Here is a 9,115-nt window from a genome sequence, read left to right on the forward strand (position 1 = left end):
TAAGTTATTCAATTTATTTTCCTTTCTGTGCAGTGGAAAATGTGAAATGAATAACATATCATCCCAAAACGCACAGTCTTCCAAAGCCTAAGCTCTTTCTCTGAACATGAAAGCCCTTCCAGAGAGTTTAGCTTACAATGAAGTTTTTGATGTAGTCCTTTCCATCTGAAGTGTCCTTGAAGTAAAAGTAGGAGAGAAGAAAATGGGATCGAGATGTTTTCACTATATGGGTATATCAGCCACGGAGTCACTGAACCAGTTTAACTCCTTCACAAGCTCCTTTTACTTCCTCAGATGAAATCTTAGCGAACAACACTGCAGCATTCTTCAAATGTGAGCCCTGTTAATTTATATATTTCTGGGTATAACTTATTTATTCTTCTTTTCATATTAAAGTTTTTGTTGGAAACCGTGTTTGGTTTCAAGACCCTTGAAATGCTTGGATGTTTTCTGAATGCTTCATCAGGACCAGGGTTGATCAAGTCTTTCTTTGAGGACTTACTTTGTCTTTATTCAGACAGGCATTTTATTTATTAATTTTAATTTTTTTTATCTTATTCGATTCATTTAGCGCCTACAGGCAGAGATGCTGGGACGAGCTCCAGCACCCTGTGACCTAACATACTGTAGGACAGTCGGTTTGGAAAATGGATGGATGGATAAATTATTCATATTAGTTTATCTATACAGTAATGTGAAATATACATGATGAAACACATGGAATTTATAAACCTGGTCCAAACCAAACACACATGGGGTTTGAACTGAATCAAGCAAAAAGATCTTTGTGTAACTTTTGGCTTTAGGGTCATGAATCTCTCCTTCAAATATGATAAGTTTACTTAATATGACAAAATATGATAACTACACTACAAAACTACACAGTTCTACTTGTATTTCACGATCCATTTAAAAAGTGTATCATTGAGGTTTAAAGTTTATATATTTTCCATATCAGCTTCCTGAGTGTTACAGTCTGCTGTCATTATTAAAGTCTGCCTTTGACAATATACAGATGGTAGACAACCAAAATGAGTAATGCCGCCGCGCGTACCGCCGCCGCAGGGCCGCGGCGTTAACTGCAAGTCAGTTGTGTGTTAAATTCATTCGCGAAACTACCGCCAGGTGGCGCAAAGGGACGGATTGCGAACTGAATGTAATTGTAAAATGAGATAAAAGGAGGAGGTAAAACAACAATAACATTATGATATAACATTGTACCATCTTTAAAAAAAACATTAAAAAATGTACAGTGAGTTAATTTCAAAATGTAGGATAGTCTTAGGCTACAGTCTACTCATTAAAAATTAAAAGAAGACCTTTACACAAAGGATCTTATGCTTGCTATTGTTATTAAAACAGTCATTAAATATAAGGCCTATATATACGGATAAAAAGCTAAATGTTTTCATTTCGGTTCATTCTTGGTTTAAAAAAAAAATCCTTCAGGTTCCATTTGCAGATCGAAATGAGAACGGTCCAGCATTTAGCAATAATTATGATTAATTCTGTTATTATTCTTGATTTTTCAAACGGCTAACACTTTGCATTTTTGAATTATGCCTTTACTGTGTGACCAAAAATTTTGTATTTTCTGTTTCAGATGTTTGATCGCGCTGGTGCCTCGCGCACATTCATTGGAAACAGTAGCCGTTCACCGTGCCATTCGGCACAAGCAGCGGTCCACTTTGGCATATTTTTGTTAATTATGATTTTTTTTTTTTTTTCGTCGATACTGAAACACGCGTGAACTACAAAGCCTATTTTTCCTAATGAATAATAGTTAAGCTTGAAATAGGCAACATCACGAATATGGAAACGTTTGGATTTTTCCCGAATGAGAGGCCAACCTTACCTTATGGTTCGCTTTAAATTATTATTCATTTATTTTTTGTTTGTTTGTTTATAGCTAAGCCTATATTATTATATACTGCAATTTTATTTATCCATTAGAATTATATATTTGTAATTATTGTTCTGTTCTGATAAATTTGTTACATTTAAAGGATTTGTTGTAAAGTGAAGAGAGCTAAAAATATCCTGTCGGCACATTATAACATTATTAGGCCAGCCGTTATTATTTCTGAATGTAATAAAATGCAACTTATACATGACTTATATATTTTTTTTTCCTCTCACAACCTTTATTTTTTAGCCTGTTTTAAAAAAATAAATAAATAAATAAAATAAAATAACATGCAGCAAACGAAAATAGGCGATTAATCGGTTAAAAATTGTTACTGTGGGGTAATTATAATTATTATATACTTAGGAACAGAGTCTGGGCCTAATCTAGGCTATCCAGTGTTTTTTATTTGTTTATTTTCATTGCATCTGAAAATGACTTTGTGCAGCACATTCACTTCGCACGCTCAACCTGCCTCGCGCGTTGCTCAGCTGTGGACGATTTAAAAATGTTTGATATAACGGTTGCTGTCCCATTTTATACACGAATTGTTCATTTAAAAAAAAAAAAATAGAATTATATTGTTAGTTCTAATTATATTGTTAACACAAGTTCATTTAGGCTATTTAACATGCACTGTGACATTTTACCCTTTTTAACTTATAAACTCCTTGAGATTTTAAAGTCAGTTTAATAGTATTGAAGTTCAAGTTTTTAAAAAAAGGTTTTAAATGCTTAAATTATTTCTAGGAATTAATACTATGTTATCAGGTTTTAATTGCTTAAATTATTTCTATGAATTAATAATATGTTATCACGTTTATTCTTGTAGAAAATAAGTGCTTATTCTTTAAGGAAATAAGGGAAAAAATAAGGGACGATCCAAATATTATTCATATTTGTTTTGCTTCACCTATTTATGTAAGCTACAATTATTCTAAAAAAAAAATAAAATAAAATGTAATTAAAAGTTCCATCGGCCTGAGTAAATTTTACCGTTATAGAATTGTGACTTTAGTGATTTAGGAAGTGAAAATACTGTGAAATTACAAATGTTACGGGATTTTAAAGCATAACAACTGAAGGTCTATGAAACGTTAGCCAATATAAAGCATTTTTTTTTTTTTGGGAAACAATGGCACTTAAAGTTTTGAACTAAAATATTATTTCAACCATATAGCCTGTGAATAAACAAAATGCATACTTTTCAATGAAAGAACACTGAGAGTTTGCTTCTGGTGTTTGGATTTGTAGCTACTTCAATAATTGAGCACCAAGTTTAGGAATAGCCAACACGGTTTTTTCTCTCTCTCTCTCTCTCTCTCTCTCTCTCTCTCTCTCTCTCTCTCTCTCTCTCTCTCTCTCTCTCTCTCTCTCTCTCTCTATTTAACTCTGTATTTAACAGCATTAGCTTACAATGAAATACGTCTTCCTCCAGGTAGACTGAATGTTTTTCTGTCTTGCTACTTGCGGACTTTGAAGCTGGGTCAGTTAGCGCGACTCCCGCGCGCTGTGAAGCGGGAGCAGCTGATGGAGGATTCCGCTTGGTCTTAAAGCCCTCCGCAAACGTTCCCTTCACAAATAACAATGATTTTCGTAAAATAATGATTAATTATCAATTGATAATTTGTTATTATTATGGTCTTGTGAAAACAATAATATGGGCTTCGGGAAAATAATGAATAAAAAGAGTAGGGCTGCTGTGAGTGCAGGCATGTTTCAGCCCAGTAACATGAGAACACACCGTTCCTCACAGCCAAAAAACAGACCGAGTTCAGTTCAGCTGGAGGGGGTTGGGGGTTAGTATAGCTTGTGGGGGTTGATATAAATGTGTGAATCTCTTGGTCTTTCATATGGACAGTGTCTTATGAGGGTATCAAACTTGCAGAACAGGTTTAGATAGGACTAGTCATTTTGGTTTTAGGGCAACTTTGAAGAAAGGTTTTGATCCACTTCAAATGTTGACTAATGTATAGCGCAATATAGTTTATTAATTATTATAACTTCAGAGGAAGTTGCCTTAACTCAAAAAAAATAAATAAATAAATTCGCAAACTGTTGCGTTAATTTTATTTTGTTTCGTCTAAACAATATTTTTTTTAGACTATGAAATATAAATTCTCACAGAATGTAGCCTATAACCAATATATTGAACCATCTCTTTATGTTTTTCTAAATCCCAAACAGAGTCCAGACATCAGTATGATCCGTCTATGATGTTTTATAGGCGTTTTTTAGATTTGGGAATACACATGCGTTACAGACATGACAAAAAAACATTTTGGAGTTTTTGGAGACATTATTATTATTATTATTATTATTATTATTATTATTGTAGCCTATTTACAATGCACAAACCAGAAGCAACAATACCTGCGGAGAAGGGTTGGCCATTTTCAAAAAAAAAATCAATTTTATTTCAATTTTCGTTTTTGTGTTTCAGAGGAAAAAACAATGTTAAAGCATCTCTCCATTACAGACCGTTCTGAAAGAAGAATTTATGCAAACGCGTATAAAATGCTTTAAAAACTTTAACAGAGATGTCTAGAGGCTATTTAATAGGTCTGCCTCCCCTGTAAGATTTTTCTAGTTACTAGTCGTTCATTTGTCATTATTCAAACTAATCGCAGGATTATACTACATTTACAACTATAATCCATAATGAGCCTTAATATATTCCGCGCTCAAGCACATGCATTAGCAGAAGTAGCCCAATAATTGTAAAAAAGGAGACATTTTAATTATTTATTAATAAACAAATGTTTTCTTGTCGGCTGCAAGATGAAATTCACAGTGCTGACTCTCTCCACATGAACGCGCCTATAAAGAGAAATACAACCTTCGCAGATTACATAATGCTTTCGTTCTGAATTGATTCGTTTAAAATACATTTCAAGCTTTCTGTAGATATATTTATCATGTATGTGAGACACCACAATTTTAAGTTAATTCATTATCAGGAAAAAATTCAAGTGATCTAGAGGGCGCCTCCCTGTCCTGCATGCGCATTAATAATTTTCGCACAAACGCTTAAATATGAATAATTATTCACATTTTGCATATGCATTACAACGTAAATTATTTTTTACATGCAATTATCCAAAATAAAACCAAACAAGATTTGTAATGAAGATAAAACAAATAAGAATAAATGCTGCGCATGCACTCAGCATCACTCTTGCACGCAGACATTTTACACACCTGCATTTAAATGCGGCTGCAATTTTATTTATTTTTTTAACTTAAATTCTATGTAAGCAAGTAACGGCGGCTCCCTTTAAAATCACTGAAGTTGTCTATTAATGAAGCTCTTTTTACATCATTTGCACTTTGGTGATTATAATGAGAGAACTTGAGTTTAATCGTGAGGACGTTTTATTAATGCGTCCATTCTTTAGAATTTCAATGATTTAGCTAAATCGTGCAGGTTTAATTTATTCGTTTCTTGTTTTAATTAGGCCTAGATAATGGGAACGAAATTATACAGTGCCTCACGTTTTACTTAAATAAAGAAAATAATTTATAAAACACGCAACAATTTCTTACAGACAAATATGTTTTCCCAAGAAGTTGTCTGTCAAAATAAAGGACAGGTAACGAATAAGAAAAAATGCATGTTGTTTTATTAAAGGAATTTTAAAATATAAATTAAAATATAGGCCTAATATATGAGAATATGGACATTTTGCATATAAATCCATGTAGCCAAGCTCACTAAAATAGCCACTTTTAATGCTCTGATGCAAAGTAAACCACAATTTCTTTTGAATAATATAACAGATAATTCATATTATATGAATAATACTGCACACCTATTAAATGTGTCAAATCTAAAATATGGTGTAATACTGTGTAGCTTAGAGAAAATATAAGCACAGGCTCAGGCACAGGCTTGACATTTATCCTGCTTGAATTCGTTCTAAGAAATGCACATAACTTCATAATTACCAAACTTTCATCTGTGAATATTAAATTTTTTAACTATAGTGTTTTTTCTTTCATTTTCCCTGACTGCAGCCGTCAAATGTAACACATCAGAGAGGCAAAACTGACGTCTATTTGCGAAAATGTGCTTTGATGCGCTTTGAAAACTTGTGATTAAAGCGCCACTCAGCGGTCAAAAGCTGCAAATGCACTTTGCAGACGCCGCGGCGGTGGTACGAGCGGCGGTAGAAGTAACGTTTTGGATGTCTACCTACTGTACTATGCTGTTTAAAAGTTTCGGGTTGATTTTTTTTTTTTTATGTTTTAGAAAGTTACTTACGCTCACCAAGGTTGCATTTATTTACAGTAAAAACAGTGTGACTGTTGCTTGCTTTCAGTTTTACATATTTTAAAATGTTATTTATTCCTGTGATGCAAAGCTGAATTTTCAGCATCATTACTCCAGTCTTCGGTGTCACTTGATCCTTCAAAAATCATTGTAATATGCTAATTTGGGGTAAATATTAAAAGTATTTGGCCAAAATAAAATAAAGAAAAAAAAATGCTTATCAACCCACACAATGTCCCTAAATAATGTCTTTATACTTTAGCAACTAATGTAAACATAAGATATACAGGCCAAATCAGATTTGTATGCACTGTGAACTTTGATCTACCATTTATTTCCATCCTTTTTTTGTTGACACACCTGCTTAAAAATTAAAAAAAATATTTTTATGTCAACAATAATTAAAAAATCACCCCTTTTAGGACAGCTCATTTATTTGTACCATGTCAGTAGAATGTGACAACACCTCCTTCGAGTGTTTACAAAACCTTTAGATAATGAAGAAGTGAGATTTATGCTTTCAATTAAAGGCTAAAAAAATCTCCTGTGTAAGTTGATATAAAACATGCAGGTAATGCAGGTTTACAGGAAGCCGTGACATCGCCCGTGACATGAGCTGACCTTGTGGGAAGTCTACAGCGCTGAAGGACCGAGACCAGCTCTGAGGACCAGTCTGTGTGTCTCTAGCTGTATCGACCTCTCCTCGGGCCCTTTGTGTGGATCACCTGAAACATAGCCAGCACTCCTGTGTCCCCGCAGGGGTTGTTTTTCAAAGGCTTCTCGAGACTGATATGGACTTTCTTCCTCAGCATGCCACTAGCAGTCCATCTCCAATGTCGCCTTCAGTATCAACAAAGCAATTACTCTGAATGATTCCTCTTTGTGTTATTCAATACCTTTCCTGCACAACACTTTCAAATGTAGGATGTCAATTTATGAGGGAAAATTGGAAAAGCTGATCCCTGGCAATCAAAGAAAACAAGCCTTTCTGCAAAATTTAATCTTGCTTTTAAAGTCAGAATCTGCTTTTGTAAGCTTTTTTACTTCTATAATCTGGCAGGTTTGTGAGAAAGAAGATAACCAATACAGGACTGTCCTGTAATGTAGGCTGTGGGACCCACGCAAGGAGGTGGACTTTGATGACTGAATTTATAAAAAAAGAAAGAAAAACCATAACAGTTATTTTTACTTAAATTACAATTAGCTAAATGTTATGTTGTAATCTTTCTCCTTTTGATAAATTCTGAGATAGCTATCCATTAATTCATATATCAAAGAGTTAAACAAAGCAGTCAAAGCATATTTTGAGCTTTCTGCACTAAAAGAAAGTTTCAGAAATCTTCCTAATGGTAAATCAGCTAGTCTCATAAGAACATAATTTAACACACAGAATGTGAAATGTAGCTATAATTTGACCTCTCAATAAACTCCAAAAGACAGAAATTGAGACTAAAAGATACAACAAATACAAATTTCCTGCAGCAAAAAAAAAAAAAAAAAAAAAAAAGCAGCAAACAATGAAATAATGAACAGTAAACAGTAATCTGCATAAGTCACCTTTTTGCTATCCACAGATTGCACAGTTCGCAAAAAAAAAAAAAAAAAAAAAAAAAAGAAAGAAATAAAAGCGCTGCTTCTCATGTTTTTTTGTTTTTTTTTTACTGTAGGCTAGACGGACGTTTTTTAACGTTGCACCCACTGATCTATATATGACTGGATCGCTCATCGTGTTCTAAACTGCCAGCAGACAGTGAAGCCACCGGAAGTGTTCGATCCGCCATTTTACTAATCCCTACCAGCAGAGAGCACCATTGAGTCACATTCAAACCGCTGTCCTAAAATCACCCGATTTGAAGCAAATCAGTCAAACGAGACTAGTTTTAATGTTATGTGTATGTAAATTAATGTTTACTTCAGATGTTATCTGCAGTGTGTACGGTCTTTTGGGGCAGTATAAGCGATATATTTAAACCGTTTAGGTGGGTGTGTCTGCTGCGCACTGATGACACAGGTAACGATCAAACACAAAATATAGACTATTTCTTTATGAACATAATTATTCAGGAATTATTAAACATGAACGTATTAGTATCAGAAATGGATTTGAATATATTATAATGAATAATACAATTATGTTGTTAATGTTGCTCTAGCTATAATGAAATGAAAAGCTTAACTTACTATCTTGGAAATAAAGCTTTATGTCTTTTAAATCCGTACTGTATATAGTCAGTTATTTCTCTGAATAAATTCAGATTTCGGAATGAGCACTTTGTCGTTTGTTTTATATGTTGAGGTCGTGTCCGTCTGATGTTTATCATGTTCATGATGTTCGCTACTGTAATGAACTAAGGTTTTTAATAAGTTGGGGAAATTCCCGACATTTAAAAAAATATCCGTTTACATGCCTAGGGTGTTTGCATTGTGATAATGTACAGAAATACTTCAGATTTAAAAACGCTGATTTGTTAGGTGATGTTTTCTCATTAAAATAATAAAATTTCCTATTAATTCAATAGAACGTTTACGCACACTAGGGATTACCAATATGGCAGCGCGGCGGCTTCACTTTAATGACGTCATGAGCAATCCAGTTCTATATTATAGATCAGTGGTTGCACCGCATTTATAGCGCCATAGAACGTTTAAAACGCGTCTTCATCGCATCGTCACGTTCTCTCAAGTCAAATTTGGGCAACGGTGTGAAAATGGCCATTAATTTGTAAAGTTAACCAAACTAACTTTCTAAAAGCAAAAACTAACAAGAGAGGTCTGCTCATGAGGTATGTGTATACTCCTTACTTATGTTCATGGCTGTTTATTTTTAATATATTCTGTAGGCGTTTCCCCATATTGCTGTTGTATTTGTCCCTCATTTTGTTTCCACTAAACAACATGCATATTTATAAAACCTATATTATTTATGACTTGTATAT

The sequence above is a fragment of the Cyprinus carpio genome, chromosome A3 (assembly GCF_018340385.1).
Source record: "Cyprinus carpio isolate SPL01 chromosome A3, ASM1834038v1, whole genome shotgun sequence".
Classification (NCBI taxonomy): Eukaryota; Metazoa; Chordata; class Actinopteri; order Cypriniformes; family Cyprinidae; genus Cyprinus; species Cyprinus carpio.